At 35.4% G+C, this 17678-nt stretch overlaps 10 non-coding genes and 1 pseudogene across 10 annotated transcripts; 1 reads left to right on the top strand and 10 right to left on the bottom strand.

The window, feature by feature from the left end:
- Positions 1-1973: 1973 nt before the first annotated feature.
- TRNAF-GAA lies at positions 1974-2046 on the bottom strand. Its single transcript has one exon. It is a non-coding gene; the product is annotated as a tRNA-Phe (tRNA).
- A 175-nt stretch (positions 2047-2221) lies between these two features.
- Positions 2222-2294, bottom strand: TRNAF-GAA. The gene has a single exon. It is a non-coding gene; the product is annotated as a tRNA-Phe (tRNA).
- Positions 2295-2486: 192 nt separating this feature from the next.
- TRNAF-GAA lies at positions 2487-2559 on the bottom strand. Its single transcript has one exon. It is a non-coding gene; the product is annotated as a tRNA-Phe (tRNA).
- Positions 2560-6171: 3612 nt separating this feature from the next.
- Positions 6172-6244, bottom strand: TRNAF-GAA. Its single transcript has one exon. It is a non-coding gene; the product is annotated as a tRNA-Phe (tRNA).
- Positions 6245-6436: 192 nt separating this feature from the next.
- Positions 6437-6509, bottom strand: TRNAF-GAA. Its single transcript has one exon. It is a non-coding gene; the product is annotated as a tRNA-Phe (tRNA).
- A 498-nt stretch (positions 6510-7007) lies between these two features.
- Positions 7008-17678, top strand: part of LOC120178225 — a 36595-nt pseudogene continuing 25924 nt past the window's right edge.
- Positions 10323-10395, bottom strand: TRNAF-AAA. The gene has a single exon. It is a non-coding gene; the product is annotated as a tRNA-Phe (tRNA).
- Positions 12139-12211, bottom strand: TRNAF-AAA. The gene has a single exon. It is a non-coding gene; the product is annotated as a tRNA-Phe (tRNA).
- On the bottom strand, positions 12404-12476 carry TRNAF-GAA. Its single transcript has one exon. It is a non-coding gene; the product is annotated as a tRNA-Phe (tRNA).
- Positions 14495-14567, bottom strand: TRNAF-GAA. The gene has a single exon. It is a non-coding gene; the product is annotated as a tRNA-Phe (tRNA).
- Positions 15291-15363, bottom strand: TRNAF-GAA. The gene has a single exon. It is a non-coding gene; the product is annotated as a tRNA-Phe (tRNA).

Genomic DNA, 17678 nt, shown 5'->3' with positions numbered 1-17678 from the left:
ACATGTTGGTCTTGCTCCGCCGATTGTCTGATTAATAGCGAAACTATTATATATAACGACTATTATATATAACCAGTAAGAAGAGTATAGGCCAAATCCATTAACAGGGAGAGCGAGAGACCAACGTGAAAAAATTACAAAATTCATTCGGTAAGCGTGGACCGATCATGCGACCGTCAAATCTTCATTCTGACGCTCTCCCAACTGAGCATTCCCCACTATTTATCTTTTTTGAAAGAGCATAGAATTTATCATTTAAAAAATACCAACTGGTCTTACTCCGCCGATTGCCTGATTAATAGCGGATCTATTATATATAACGACTATTATATATAACTAGTAAGAAGAGAATAGGCCAATTCCATTAACAGAAAGAGTAGGAGACCAACATGAAAAAATTATAGGGCTCACGCGGTGAGCGTAGATCGAACATGCGACCTTCAGATCTTTAATCTGACGCTCTCTTAACTTAGTTTTCCCCGTTATTAATATCTTTTTTAAAGAGAATAGAATTTATCATTTACAAAATACCAGTTGGTCTTATTCCGCCGATTTTCTGATTAATAGCAGAACTATTATATATAACGACTACTATATATAACCACTAAGAAGAGAATAGGCCAAATTCATTAACAGGGAGAGCGAGAGACCAACGTGAAAAAAATTACAAAGTTCATGTGGTGAGTGCGGATAAAACACGCAACCTTTAGATCTTCAGTCTGACGCTCTCCCAACTAAGTTATCCCCGCTATTAATATCTTTTTGAAAGAGCATAGAATTTATCATTTACAAAATACCAGATGGTCTTGCTATACCGATTCCCCGATTAATAGTGAAGCTATTATATATAACGATTATTATGTATAATAAGACGAGAATAGACCAAATCCATTAACAGAGAGAGCGAGAGACCAACGTGAAAAAAATACAAAGTTCACTCGGTGAGCATGGATCGAACACGCGACCTTGAGATCTTCAGTCTGACGCTTTCCAAACTGAGCTATCCCCGCTATTAATATCTTTTTGAAAGAGCACATAATTTATCATTTCAAAAATACCAGTTGATCTTGCTCCACCGATTACCTGATTAATAGCATAACTTTTATATATAAACAGTAAGAAGAGAATAGGTCAATTCCATTAAAAGGGAGAGCGAGAAACCAATGCGATAAATTTCAAAGTTCAAGCAGTGAGCGTGGATCGAACACGCGAATTTAAGATCTTTAGTCCGACGCTCTACCAACTGAGTTATCCCCACTATTAATATATTTTTAAAAGAGCATAGAATTTATCATTTACAAAATAAAAGCTAGTCTTGCTCCGCCGATTACCTAATTTATAGCGAAACTGTTATATATAACGACTATTATATATAACAAGAAGAGAATAGGCCAAATCCATTAACATGGAGAGCGAGAGACCATCGTGAAAAATTACAAAGTTCATGCGGTGAGCACGGGTCGAACACACAACCTTCAGATCTTCAGTCTAACGCTCTCCCAACTGTGCCTTCCCCGCTATCAATATCTTTTTGAAAGAGCACAGAATTTATCATTTAAAAAATACCAGCTGATCTTGCTCCACCGATTACCTGATTAATAGTGGAACTTTTATATATAAAGACTATCATATATAACCAGTAAGAAGAGAATAAGTCAATTCCAATAACAGGGAGAGCGAGAGACCAACGTGAAAAATTACAGAATTCATGCAATGATCGTGGATCGAACACGCGTCCTTAAGATCTTTAGTGCGATGCTCTCCCAACTGAGCTATCCCCACTATTAATATCTTTTTGAAAGAGCATAGAATTTATCATATACAAAATTCCAGTTGTTATTGTTCCGCCGATTTCCTGATTAATAGCGGAACTATTATATATAACGACTATTCTATATAACCAGTAGAAGAGAATAGGCATATTCCATTAACTGGGAGAGCGAGAGACCAGTGTGAAAAAATTATAAAGTTCATGCGATGAGCGTGAATCGAACACGCGACCTTCAGATCTTCAGTCTGACGCTCTCCCAACTGAGCTATCCCCGCTATTAATATCTTTTCGAAAGAGCACATAATTTATCATTTAAAAAATACCAGTTGGTCTTGCTCCACCGATTACCTGATTAATAGAGGAACTATTATATATAAACAGCAAAAAGAGTATAGGCCAAATTCATTAACAGGGAGAGCGAGAGACCAACGTGAAAAATTACAAAGTTCATACGGTGAGCGTGGATCGAACACGCGACCTTCAGATCTTCAGTCTGACGCTCTCCCAACTGAGCTATCACCGCTAGTAATATATTTTTGAAAGATCATAGAATTTATCAGTTACAAAATACCAGCTGATCTTGCTCCGCCGATTGTCTGATTAATAGTGGAACTATTATATATAAGGACTATTTTATAAAACCTGTAATATTAGAATAGGTTTATTTCATTAGTAGGGAGAGCGAGAGACCAACGTGAAAAAATTATAAAGTTCATGCAGTGAGCGTGAATCGAACACGTGACCTTCAGATCTTCAGTCTGACGCTCTCCCAACTGAGTTATCCCCGCTATTAATATCTTTTTGAAAGAACATAGAATTATCATTTACAAAATACCTGTTGGTCTTGCTCCGCCGATTGTCTGATTAACAATGAAACTATTATATATAATGACTATTATATATAACAAGTAAGAAGAGTATAGGCCAAATCCATTAACAGGGAGAGCGAGAGACAAATGTGAAAAAATTACAAAGTTCATGCTATGAGTGTGGATCGAACACGCGACCTTCAGATCTTCAGTCTAATGCTCTCTCATATGAGTTATCCCCATTATTAATATATTTTTGAAAGGAAATATAATTTATCATTTAAAAAATACCAGCTGGTCTTGCTCCGCCGGTTGCCCGATTAATAGCGGAACTATTATATATAACGACTATTATATATAACCAATAAGAAGAGAATAGGCCAATTCCATTAACAGGGAGAGCGAGAGACCAACATGAAAAAATTACAAAGCTCATGCGGTAAGCGTGGATCGAACATGTGACCTTCAAAACTTTAGTGTAACGTTCTCCCAACTTAGCAATCCCCGCTATTAATATCTTTTTGAAAAAACATAGAATTTATCAGTTACAAAATATCAGTTGGTCTTGTTCCACTGATTGTCTGATTAATAGCGAAACTATTATATATAACGACTATTATATATAACAAGTAAGAAGAGTATAGGCCAAATCCATTAACAGGGAGAGCGGGAGACCAACGTGAAAAAATTACAAAGTTCATGCTATGAGCAAGGATTGAACACACGACCTTCAGATCTTCAGTCTAATGCTCTCTCATATGAGTTATCCCCATTATTAATATATTTTTGAAAGGGTATAGAATTTATCATTTAAAAAATACCAACTGGTCTTGCTCCGCCGATTGCCCGATTAATAGCGAAACTATTATATATAACGACTATTATATATAACAAGAAGAGAATAGGCCAAATCCATCTACAGGGAGAGCGAGAGACCATCGTGAAAAATTACAAAGCTCATGCGATTAGCACGGATCGAACACTCGACCTTCAAATCTATAGTCTGACGCTCTCCTAACTGAGCCATCCCCGTTATTAATATCATTTTGAAAGAGCATAGAATTTAACATTTACAAAATACCAACTGTTCTTGCTTCGCCGATTGCCTGATTAATAGTGGAGCTATTATATATAACGACTATTATATATAACCAGTAAGAACAAAATAGGCATATTCCATTAACAGGGAGAGCGAGAGACCAACGTGAAAAAATTATAAAGTTCATGCGGTGAGCGTGAATCAAACACACAACCTTCAGATCTTCAATCTGACACTCTCCCAACTGATCTATCCACGCTATTAATATTTTTTGAAAGAACATAGAATTTATCATTTACAAAATACCTATTGGTCTTGCTCCGCCGATTGTCTGATTAATAGCGAAACTATTATATATAACGACTGTTATATATAACCAGTAAGAAGAGTATATGCCAAATCCATTAACAGGGAAAGCGAGAGACCAACGTGAAAAGATTACAAAATTCATTCGGTGAGCGTGGATCGATCACGCGACCGTCAAATCTTCATTCTGACGCTCTCCCAACTGAGCATTCCCCGCTATTAATATCTTTTTGAAAGAGCATAGAATTTATCATTTAAAAAATACCAACTGGTCTTACTCCGCTGATTGCCTGATTAATAGCGGATCTATTATATATAACGACTATTATATATAACTAGTAAGAAGAGAATAGGCCAATTCCATTAACAGAAAGAGTAGGAGACCAACATGAAAAAATTATAGGGCTCATGCGGTGAGCGTAGATCGAACACGCGACCTTCAGATCTTTAATCTGACGCTCTCTTAACTTAGTTTTCCCCGCTATTAATAACTTTTTGAAAGAGAATAGAATTTATCATTTACATAATACCAGTTGGTCTTATTCCGCCGATTTTCTGATTAATAGCAGAACTATTATATATAACGACTACTATATATAACCACTAAGAAGAGAATAGGCCAAATTCATTAACAGGGAGAGCGAGAGACCAACGTGAAAAAAATTACAAAGTTCATGCGGTGAGCGCGGATAAAACACGCAACCTTTAGATCTTCAGTCTGACGCGGAGTTATCCCCGCTATTAATATCTTTTTGAAAGAGCATAGAATTTATCATTTACAAAATACCAGATGGTCTTGCTATACCGATTCCCCGATTAATAGTGAAGCTATTATATATAACGATTATTATATATAATAAGACGAGAATAGACCAAATCCATTAACAGAGAGAGCGAGAGACCAACGTGAAAAAAATACAAAGTTCACTCGGTGAGCATGGATCAAACACGCGACCTTGAGATCTTCAGTCTGACGATTTCCAAACTGAGTTATCCCCGCTATTAATATCTTTTTGAAAGAGCACATAATTTATCATTTAAAAAATACCAGCTGATCTTGCTCCACCGATTACCTGATTAATAGCGGAACTTTTATATATAACGACTATCATATATAACCAGTAAGAAGAGAATATGTCAATTCCATTAAAAGGGAGAGCGAGAAACCAACGCGAAAAATTTCAAAGTTCATGCAATGAGCGTGGATCGAACACGTGACTTTAAGATCTTTAGTCCGACGCTCTATCAACTTAGCTATCCCCACTATTAATATATTTTTAAAAGAGCATAGAATTTATCATTTACAAAATACCAGCTGGTCTTGCTCCGCCGATTACCTGATTAATAGCGGAACTATTATATATAACGACTATTATATATAACAAGAAGAAAATAGGCCAAATCCATTAACATGGAGAGCGAGAGACCATCGTGAAAAATTACAAAGTTCATCCGGTGAGCACGGGTCGAACACACGACCTTCAGATCTTCAGTCTAACGCTCACCCAACTGAGCCTTCCCCGCTATCAATATCTTTTTGAAAGAGCACATAATTTATCATTTAAAAAATACCAGCTGATCTTGCTCCACCGATTACCTGATTAATAGTGGAACTTTTATATATAACGACTATCATATATAACCAGTAAGAAGAGAATATGTCAATTCCATTAACAGGGAGAACGAGAGACCAACGTGAAAAATTACAAAATTCATGCAGTGAGCGTGGATCAAACACGCGACCTTAAGATCTTTAGTCCGATGATGTCCCAACTGAGCTATCCACACTATTAATATCTTTTTGAAAGAACATAAAATTTATCATATACAAAATTCCAGTTGGTTTTGTTCCGCCGATTTCCTGATTAATAGCGGAACTATTATATATAACGACTATTATATATAACCAGTAAGAAGTGAATAAACTAAATCCATTAACAGGGAGAGCGAGAGACCAACGTGAAAAAATTACAAAGTTCATGCGGTGAGCTTGGATCAAAAACACGCGACCTTCAGATCTTCAGTCTGGCGCTCTCCCAACTGAGCTATCCCTGCTATTAATATCTTTTCGAAAGAGCACATAATTTATCATTTAAATAATACCAGTTGGTGTTGCTCCACCGATTACCTAATTAATAGCGGAACTATTATATATAACGACTATTATTTATAAACAATAAAAAGAGTATAGGCCAAATCCATTAACAGGGAGAGCGAGAGACCAACGTGAAAAATTACTAAGTTCATACGGTGAGCATGGATCGAACACGCAACCTTCAGATCTTCAGTCTGACGCTCTCCCAACTGAGCTATCACCGCTAGTAATATTTTTTTGAAAGATCATAGAATTTATCAGTTACAAAATACCAGCTGATCTTGCTCCGCCGATTGTCTGATTAATAGTGGAACTATTATATATAACGACTATTTTATAAAACCTGTAATAACATAATAGGTATATTTCATTAGCAGGGAGAGCGAGAGACCAATGTGAAAAAATTATAAAGTTCATGCAGTAAGCGTGAATCGAACACGCAACTTTCAAATTTTCAGTCTGACGCTCTCCCAATTGAGCTATCCCTGCTATTAATATCTTTTTGAAAGAACATAGAATTATCATTTACAAAATACCTGTTGGTCTTGCTCCGCCGATTGTCTGATTAATAACGAAACTATTATATATAATGACTATTATATATAACAAGTAAGAAGAGTATAGGCCAAATCCATTAACAGGGAGAGCGAGAGACTAACGTGAAAAAATTACAAAGTTCATGCTATGAGTGTGGATCGAACACGCGTCCTTCAGATCTTCAGTCTAATGCTCTCTCATATGAGTTATCCCCATTATTAATATATTTTTGAAAGGACATATAATTTATCATTTAAAAAATATCAGCTGGTCTTGCTCCGCCGATTGCCCGATTAATAGCGGAACTATTATATATAACCAATAAGAAGATCTGATCCATGGCACTGTGGAAATTTCCCGGAGCACAACAAAAAGAAAATTTCACATTCAGGCCCGTTGGTCAATGGCACTGTGCTTAGGAAGTCCGGGAAGGAACATGATGATCTTCCTATGTTCTCCTCCAAAGCCAACTTATCGAAATTATCCGGCTTGGTAGCGGCTAGAACTTCGGCTTCGGAAAACCACAAACAGAAACCTGGGGCATCGACTCTAGAAGCAGTAAACCAAGCAGGCAAGGCACGCAGATCATTTAGCGGATTAGAGTCGGCCAGAAAACAGGAAATCAGACATCATACGCCGAAGACAGCAGAATCCCCGCTGCCAGAAGATGGAAGAGCCTGCAATAGGGAATCGAGTCCGGTTAGTTTCTTGACATGTTTTCGACTTCTATTATCTGGACTAAAAATCGGCATTCATGTTTCATATGAATGAACTTCTACTAACTAATGAAAACTGGTGCAGCATGGTGAAGGTCACATCCCCAGGGGAAACAAAATGTACGTATCGGGTCCGTTGCTCGCGCCGTCTGGCAACATGGATCAGATGCTAAAAGAGCATGACCGTAAGATCCAAGAGTTTGCTCGAAGAAAAGCAAGACATGGCAAGAAAAAAGTCTATAAATAAACTTTGCAAATGCAACTACAATTTGCAGACAGCAAATTCATTATTGCTCGTCTCTGCTGGTGGTGAAGCTGGACAATATCAGCTAACATTTGAAGCCCAGAGAGATCATAATCCGATTGTTTATTGCTCCAAAATTGCAATCGATATGTATCTTATAGTTCTGTGTTTGGAAAAAAAAAGTGTGTTAAGGATTATTCGAACTATAATATATATATATATATATATATATATATATATATATATATATATATATATATATATATATATATATATATATATATATATAGATTAGAGTAGAACGGTTTGGAGAATCCATTTACATGAGTAAGGACAATGTATCGTATTATTTTTCTGAACATACTAAGTATCATACTATAAATTAAGTCGAACTTAATCAAACGAATAGAATATTTATAAATAATATAGTCAAGTGTGTATTTTTACTGTCGGCCAAATTTGATAAAAAATTCTAAAATTTCTTTAAAAAATTCCTAATTAATTTTTAAATTTGATAAAAATTCCAATTCAGTTATTGAATTTAGATTCAATTTTTACACAACGATATTACATTTTCTTTATCAAATGAAATTGTATTATACTCTTAAAATAAATGTCGCTTGAACTCATACAAATTAAAAGAATATAAACATTTTTAATTATTCGATCAATTAATAAATCTTAATAATATAACGCTTTGAAACTACGCTTTAAAATTTTAATATATATATGATCTGTGATCCAATATTAAACTTTATACATTTTATAATAAGTTTTTATTATCATTTGTAATATTATAATATTAAAAATATTTAAATTTACAATTTGTACACCTAAATTAATAATAGTGGGATCAAACCTTAGATAATAAAAGATTTTATATCCAATCCATCTCATATGGCCATTGAAAGTATTTTAGTAATACCGATTTTTTTTTATAATTTTAAATATATTTACAGCCTTCTTTTACAAATTTATTTTCCTTAAAATCAATATACGTGTATATATATCCAGATCTTCTTTTAAAAATCTTGATATGTATGAACAGAAAAAATGTGGGAATAGCTCAGTTCGTTAGATTGAAGATCTGAAAGTCACGTGTTTCATCCATGCTTACTACAAGATTTTACATTTTTTTCTTTTTCGTTGGGCTCTATCTCTCTTAGTGGGTATGGGCTATTTTCTTCCGCCTCTTTATGGTCTCTCACAGGTTAAAGTGAAAAAATAGAAGGCGGAAGGAAACATTATTATTTAAAGGCTTAAACTAAATTATTTTTTTTAAAATTCCTAAATTATTTTTTAGTTAAAATAAATCATTAAACTATTATATATAACGACGATTAATAGAACTATTATATATAACTACGATTAATAGCAGAACTATTATATATAACGATTATTATATATAACCACTAAGAAGAGAATAGGCCAAATCCATTAACAGGGAGAGCGAGAGACCAACATGAAAAAATTACAAAGTTCATGCGGTGAGTGCGGATCGAACACGCAACTTTTAGATATTTAGTCTGACGCTCTCCCAACTGAGTTATCCCCGCTATTAATATCTTTTTGAAAGAGCATAGAATTTATCATTTACAAAATACCAGTTGGTCTTGCTCTGCCGATTACCTGATTAATAGCGGAACTATTATATATAACGACTATTATATATAACAAGAAGAGAATAGGCCAAATCCATTAACATGGAGAGCGAGAGACCATCGTGAAAAATTACAAAGTTCATGCGATTAGCACGGATCGAACACGCGACCTTTAAATATATAGTCTGACGCTCTCCCATCTGAGCCATCCCCGCTATTAATATCATTTTGAAAGAGCATAGAATTTAACATTTACAAAATACCAGCTGCTCTTGCTCCGCCGATTGCTTGATTAATAGTGGAGCTATTATATATAACGACTATTATATATATAACCAGTAAGAACAGAATAGGCATATTCCATTAACAGGGAGAGCGAGAGACCAACGTTAAAAAATTACAAAGTTCATGCAGTGAGTGTGAATCAAACACGCGACCTTCAGATCTTCAGTCTGACGGTCTCCCAACTGAGCTATCCCCTATATTAATATCTTTTTGAAAGAGCATAGAATTTATCATTTACAAAATACATGTTGGTCTTGCTCCGCTGATTGTCTGATTAATAGCGAAACTATTATATATAACGACTATTATATATAACAAGTAAGAAGAGTATAGGCCAAATCCATTAACAGGGAGAGCGAGAGACCAACGTGAAAAAATTACAAAGTTCCTGCTATGAGTGTGGATCGAACACGCGACCTTCAGATCTTCAGTCTAACGCTCTCTCATCTGAGCTATCCATATTATTAATATATTTTTGAAAGGGCATAGAATTTATAATTTAAAAAATACCAACTGGTCTTGCTCCATCGATTGCCTGATTAATAGCAGAACTATTATATATAACGACTATTATATATAACCAGTAATAAGAGAATAGGCCAATTCCATTAACAGGGAGAGCGAGAGACCAACATGAAAAAATTACAAAGCTCATGCGGTAAGCGTGGATCAAACACGTGACCTTCAAATCTTCAGTCTAGCACTCTCCCAACTGAGCAATCCCTGCTATTAATATCTTTTTGAAAAAGTATAGAATTTATCAATTACAAAATATCAGTTGGTCTTGCTCCACTGATTGCCTGATTAATAGCGAAACTATTATATATAACGACTATTATATATAATTGGTAAGAAAAGTATAGGCCAAATCCATTAACAGGGAGAGCGAGAGACCTACGTGAAAAAATTACAAAGCTCATGCGGTGAGCGTGGATTGAACACGCGACCTTCAGATCTTTAGTCTGACGCTCTCCCAACTGAGTTATCCCCGCCATTAATATCTTTTTGAAAGAGCATAGAATTTATCAGTTACAGAATACCTGTTGGTCTTTCTCCACCGATTGCCTGATTAATAGCGAAACTATTATATATAACGACTATTATATATAACCCATAAGAAGCGTATAGGTTAAATCTATCAACAGGGAGAGCAAGAGACCAACGTGAAAAAATTACAAAGTTCATACGGTGAGTGTAGATTGAACACGCGCTCATTAAATCTTCAATCTGACGCTCTCCCAACTGAGCTATTCCTGCTATTAATATCTTTTTGAAAGAGCATAGAATTTATCAGTTACAAAATACCAGCTGTTTTTGCTCCACCGATTGCCTGATTAATAGTGGAACTATTATATACAACGACTATTTTATAAAACCAGTAAGAATAGAATAGGCATATTCCATTAATAGAGAGAGCGAGAGACCAACGTGAAAAAATTATAAATTTCATGCGGTGAGCGTGAATCGTACACACGACCTTCAGATCTTCAGTCTGATGCTCTCCCAACTGATCTATCCCTGCTATTAGTATCTTTATAAAAGATAATAGAATTTATCAGTTACAAAATACCAGTTGGTCTTACTCCACCAATTACCTGATTAATAGCGAAACTATTATATATAACCAGTAAGAATAGTATAGGCCAAATCCATTAACAGGGAGAGCGAGAGACCAACATGAATAAATTACAAAATTCTTCTGGTGAGCGTGGATCAAACATGCGACATTCAGATCTTCAGTCTGATGCTCTCCCAACTGAGCTATCCCTACTATTAATATCTTTTTGAAAGAGCATAGAATTTATCATTTAAAAAATACCAGCTGATCTTGCTCCACCGATTACCTGATTAATAGCGGAACTTTTATATATAACGACTATCATATATAACCAGTAAGAAGAGAATAGGTCAATTCCATTAACAGGGAGAGCGAGATACCAACGTGAAAAATTACAAAGTTCATGCAGTGATCGTGGATCAAACACGTGACCTTCAGATCTTCAATCTGACGCTCGCTTAACTTAGTTTTCCCCGCTATTAATATCTTTTTGAAGGAGAATAGAATTTATCATTTACAAAATACCAGTTGGTCTTGTTCCGCTGATTTTATGATTAATAGCAGAACTATTATATTTAACGACTATTATATATAACCACTAAGAAGAGAATAGGCCAAATCCATTAGCAGGGAGAGCGAGAGACTAACGTGAAAAAATTACAAAGTTCACGCGGTGAGAATGGATCAAACACACAACCTTTAGATCATTAATCTGACGCTCTCCCAACTAAGCTATCCCCACTATTAATATCTTTTTGAAAGAGCATAGAATTTATCAGTTATAAAATACCAGTTGGTCTTGCTCCACCGATTCCCTGATTAATAGTGAAGCTATTATATATAACGATTATTATATATAATAAGACGAGAATAGACAAAATCCATTAACAGAGAGAGCGAGACACCAACGTGAAAAAAATTACAAAGTTCACGCACGCGACCTTGAGATCTTCAGTCTGACGCTCTCCAAACTGAGTTATCCCCGCTATTAATATCTTTTTGAAAGAGCACATAAATTATCTTTTAAAAAATACCAGCTGATATTGCTCCACCGATTACCTGATTAATAGCGGAACTTTTATATAGAACGACTATCATATATAAACCAGTAAGAAGAGAATAGGTCAATCCATTAATAGGGAGAGCGAGAGACCAACGTGAAAAATTACAAAGTTCATGCAGTGAGCGTGGATCGAACACGCTACCTTAAGATCTTTAGTCCGACACTCTACCAACTAAGCTATCCCCGCTATTAATATCTTTTTGAAAGAGCATAGAATTTATCATTTACAAAATACCAGTTGGTCTTGTTCCGCCGATTTCCTAATTAATAGCGGAACTATTATATATAACGACTATTATATATAACTAGTAAGAAGTGAATAGACCAAATCCATTAACAGGGAGAGCGAGAGACCAACGTGAAAAAATTCCAAAATTCTTGCGGTGAGCGTGGATCGAACACGCGACCTTCAGATCTTCAGTCTGACGCTCTCCCAACTGAGCTATCCCCGCTATTAATATCTTTTTGAAAGAGAACATAATTTATCATTTAAAAAATACCAGCTGACCTTGCTCCACCGATTACCTGATTAATAGCGAAACTTTTATATATAACTACTATTATAAGAGTATAGGCCAAATCCATTAACAGGGAGAGCGATAGACCAACATGAAAAAATTACAAAGTTTATGCGGTGAGGGTGGAACAAACAAGCGACCTTAAGATCTTCAGTCCGACGCTCTCCCAACTGAGCTATCCCCACTATTAATATCTTTTTGAAAGAGCATAGAATTTATCATTTACAAAATAATAGTTGGTCTTGTTCCGTCGATTTCTGAATTAATAGCGGAACTATTATATATAACGACTATTATATATAACCAGTAAGAAGTGAATAGACCAAATCCATTAACAGTGAGAGGAAGAGACCAACGTGAAAAAATTACAAAGTTCATGCAGTGAGCGAGGATTGAACAGGCGACCTTCAGATCTTCAGTTTGACGCTCTCCCAACTGAGTTATCCCCACAATTAATATATTTTTGAAAGAGCGTAGAATTTATCAATTAAAAAATACCAGCTGGTATTGCTCCACCGATTACCTGATTAATAACGGAACTATTATATATAACCAGTAAGAATAGTATAGGCCAAATCCATTAACAGGGAGAGCGAGAGACCAACGTGAAAAAAATTATGAAGTTCATACGGTGAGCGTGGATCGAATACGCGACCTTCAGACCTTCAGTCTGAGGCTCTCCCAACTGAGTTATTCCTGCTAGTAATATCATTTTGGAAGATCATAAAATTTATCATTTAAAAATACCAGTTGCTCTTGTTCTGCCGATTGCTTGATTAATTACTGGAACTATTATATATAACGACTATTATATATAACCAGTAAAAACATAATAGGCATATTTCATTAATAGGGAGAGTGAGAGACCAACGTGAGAAAATTACAAATTTCATACGGCGATCATAGATCGAACACGCGACCTTCAGATCTTCAGTCTGACGCACTCCCAACTAAGCTATCCCCGCTATTAATATCTTTTTGAAAATGCATTGAATTTATCATTTAAAAAATACCAGCTGGTCTTACTCCACCGATTGCCTGATTAATAGTGAAACTATTATATATAACGACTATTATATATAACCCGTAAGAAGAGTATAGGCCAAATCCATTTACAGGGAGAGCGAGAGACCAACGTAAAAAAATTATAAAGTTCATGCGGTGAGCGTGAATCGAACACGTGACCTTCATATCTTCAGTTTGACATGCTCCCAACTGAGCTATCCTCGCTATTAATATCCTTTTGAAAGAGCATAGAATTTATCAGTTACAAAATACTTGTAGGTCTTGCTCCATCGATTTCCTGTTTAATAGTGAAACTACTATATATAATGACTATTATATATAACCAGTGAGAAGAGTATAGGCCAAATCCATTAACAGGAAGAGCGAGAGACCAACATGAAAAAATTATAAAGCTCATGCGGTGAGCGTGGATCGAACACGCGACCTTAAAATCTTTAGTCTGACGCTCTCCCAACTGAGTTATCACTACTATTAATATCTTTTTGAAAGAGTATATAATTTATCATTTAAAAAATGTTAGCTAGTCTTGTTCCATCGATTGCCTGATTAATAGCGGAACTATTATATATAACGACTATTATATATAACTAGTAATAAGAGAATAGACCAATTCCATTAATAGAGAGAGCGAAAGACCAACGTGAAAAAAGCACGAAGCTCATGCGGTGAGCGTAGATTGAACACGTGACCTTCAGATCTTCAGTCTGACGCTCTCCGAACTGAGTTTTTCCCGCTATTAATATCTTTTTGAAAGAGCACATAATTTATCATTTACAAAATACATGTTGGTCTTGCTCCACCGATTGTCTGATTAATATCGAAACTATTATATATAACAACTATTATATATAACCAATATAAAGAGAATACGCCAAACCCATTAACAGGGAGAGCAAGAGTCCAACGTGAAAAAATTACAAAGTTCATACGGTGAGCGTGGATCAAACACGCGACCTTCATATCTTCAGTCTGACGCTCTCCCAACTGAGCTATCCCCGCTATTAATATCTTTTTTAATATGCATAGTATTTGTCAGTTACAAAATATCAGTTGGTCTTGCTCTACCAATTGCCTGATTGATAGCGAAACTATTATATATAATGATTATTATATATAACCAGTAAGAAGACTATAGGCCAAATCCTTTAACAGGGAGAGCGAGAGACCAACATGAAAAAATTACAAAGCTCATGCGGTAAGCGTGGATCAAACACACGACCTTAAGATCATTAGTCTGACGCTCTCCCAACTGAGCTATCCCTACTATTAATATCTTTTTGAAAGAGTATAGAATTTATCATTTAAAAAATGTCAGCTAGTCTTGCTCCATCGATTGCCTGATTAATAGCGGAACTATTATATATAACGACTATTATATATAACTAGTAATAAGAGAATAGACCAATTCCATTAACAGAGAGAGCGAAATACCAACGTGAAAAAAAGCACAAAGCTCATGCGGTGAGCGTAGATTGAACATGTGACCTTCAGATCTTCAGTCTGACGCTCTCCAAACTGAGTTTTCCCCGCTATTAATATCTTTTTGAAAGAGCACATGATTTATCATTTACAAAATACCTATTGGACTTGCTCCACTAATTTCTTGATTAATATCAAAACTATTATATATAACAACTATTATATATAACCAATATGAAGAGAATAGGCCAAACCCATTAATAGGGAGAGCATGAGTCCAACGTGAAAAAATTACAAAGTTCATGCGGTGAGCGTGGATCAAACACGCGACCTTCAGATCTTCAGTCTGACGTTCTCCCAACTGAGCTATCCCCGCTATTAATATCTTTTTTAATATGCATAGAATTTGTCAGTTACAAAATATCAGTTGGTATTGCTCTACCAATTTCCTGATTGATAGCGAAACTATTATATATAACGATTATTATATATAACCAGTAAGAAGAGTATAGGCCAAATCCATTAATAGGGAGAGCGAGAGACCAACGTGAAAAAATTACAAAGTTCATACGGTGAGCGTAGATTGAACGCGCGACCTTAATATCTTCAGTCTGACGCTCTCTCAACTGAATTTTCCCGATATTAATATCTTTTTGAAAGAGCATAGAATTTATCATTTACAAAATATGAGTTGGTATGGTTCCATCGATTGCATGATTAATAGCGAAACTATTATATATAACAACTATTATATATAACCAGTAAGAAGAGAATAGGTCAAACCCATTAACAAGGAGAGCGAGAGACCAACGTGAAAAAATTACAAAGTTCATACGATGAGCATGGATCGAACACACGACCTTCAGATCTTCAGTCTGACGTTCTCCCAACTGAGCTATCCCCACTATTATTATATTTTTGAATGTGCATAGAATTTATCAGTTACAAAATATCAGTTGGTCTTGCTCCACCAATTTTCTGATTAATAGCGGAACTATTATATATAACGACTGTTATATATAACTAGGAAGAAAAGTATAGGCCAAATCAATTAACAGGGAGAGCGAGAGACCAACCTGAAAAAATTACAAAGTTCACGCGGTGAGTGTAGATCGAACACGCGACCTTAAGATCTTCAGTCTGACGCTCTCCCAACTGAGTTTTCCCGCTACTAATATCTTTTTGAAAGATCAAAGAATTTATCATTTACAAAATGCAAGTTGGACTTGCTCCATCGCCTGATTAATAACGAAACTATTATATATAACAACTATTATATATAACCAGTAAGAAGAGAATAGGTCAAACCCATTAACAGGAAGAGCGAGAGACCAACGTGAAAAAATTACAAAGTTCATGCGGTAAGCGTGGATCGAACACGAGACCTTCATATCTTCAAACTGATGCTCTCCCAACTGAGCTTCCCCACTATTAATATCTTTTTGAATGTGCATAGAATTTATCAGTTACAAAATATCTGTTGGTCTTGCTCCACCGATTTTCTGATTAATAGCAGAACTATTATATATAACGACTATTATATATAACCAGTAAAAAGAAAATAGGCCAAATCCATTAACAGGGAGAGCGAGAGACCAACGTGAAAAAATTACAAAGTTCATACAGTGAACGTGGATCGAACACGCGACCTTAAGATCTTCAGTCTAACGCTCTCCCAACTGAGTTTTCCCGCTACTAATATCTTTTTGAAAGAGCATAGAATTTATCAATTACAAAATACGAGTTGGGCTTGCTCCATCGATTGCCTGATTAATAGCGAAACTATTATATATAACAACTATTATATATAACCATTAAGGAAAGTATAGGTCAAACCCATTAACAGGGAGAGCGAGAGACCAACGTGAAAAAATTACAAAGTTCATACAGTGAACGTGGATCGAACACGCGACCTTAAGATCTTCAGTCTGACGCTCTCCCAACTGAGTTTTCCCGCTACTAATATCTTTTTGAAAGAGCATAGAATTTATCAATTACAAAATACGAGTTGGGCTTGCTCCATCGATTGCCTGATTAATAGCGAAACTATTATATATAACAACTATTATATATAACCATTAAGGAAAGTATAGGTCATACCCATTAACAGGGAGAGCGAGAGACCAACGTAAAAAATTACAAACTTTATACGGTGAGCGTGGATTGAACACGCGACCTTCAGATCTTCAGTATGACGCTCTCCCAACTGAGTTATCCCCACTAATAATATCTTTCTGAATATGTATAGAATTTGTCAGTTACAAAATATCAGATGGTATTGCTCTACCAATTTCTTGATTGATAGCAAAACTATTATATATAACGATTATTATATATAACCAGAAAGAAGAGTATAGGCCAAATCCATTAACAGGGAGAGCGAGAGACCAACGTGAAAAAATTACAAAGTTCATGCGGTGAACGTAGATCGAACGCGCGACATTAATATCTTCAGTCTGACGCTCTCCCAACTGAGTTTCCCTGATATTAATATCTTTTTGAAAGATCATATAATTTATCATTTTCAAAATAAGAGTTGGTCTTGCTCCACCGATTGCCTGATTAATAGCGAAACTATTATATATAACAATTATTATATATAACCAGTAAGAAGAGAATAGGTCAAACCCATTAACAGGGAGAGCGAGAGACCAACATGAAAAATTACAAAGTTCATGCGGTGAGCATGTA

The sequence above is a fragment of the Hibiscus syriacus genome, unplaced genomic scaffold (assembly GCF_006381635.1).
Source record: "Hibiscus syriacus cultivar Baekdansim isolate YM2019G1 unplaced genomic scaffold, ASM638163v2 tig00112344_pilon, whole genome shotgun sequence".
Lineage (NCBI taxonomy): Eukaryota > Viridiplantae > Streptophyta > Magnoliopsida > Malvales > Malvaceae > Hibiscus > Hibiscus syriacus.
Note: the sequence above shows the minus strand (reverse complement) of the source record. Positions and strands in the feature narration are given on the sequence as shown.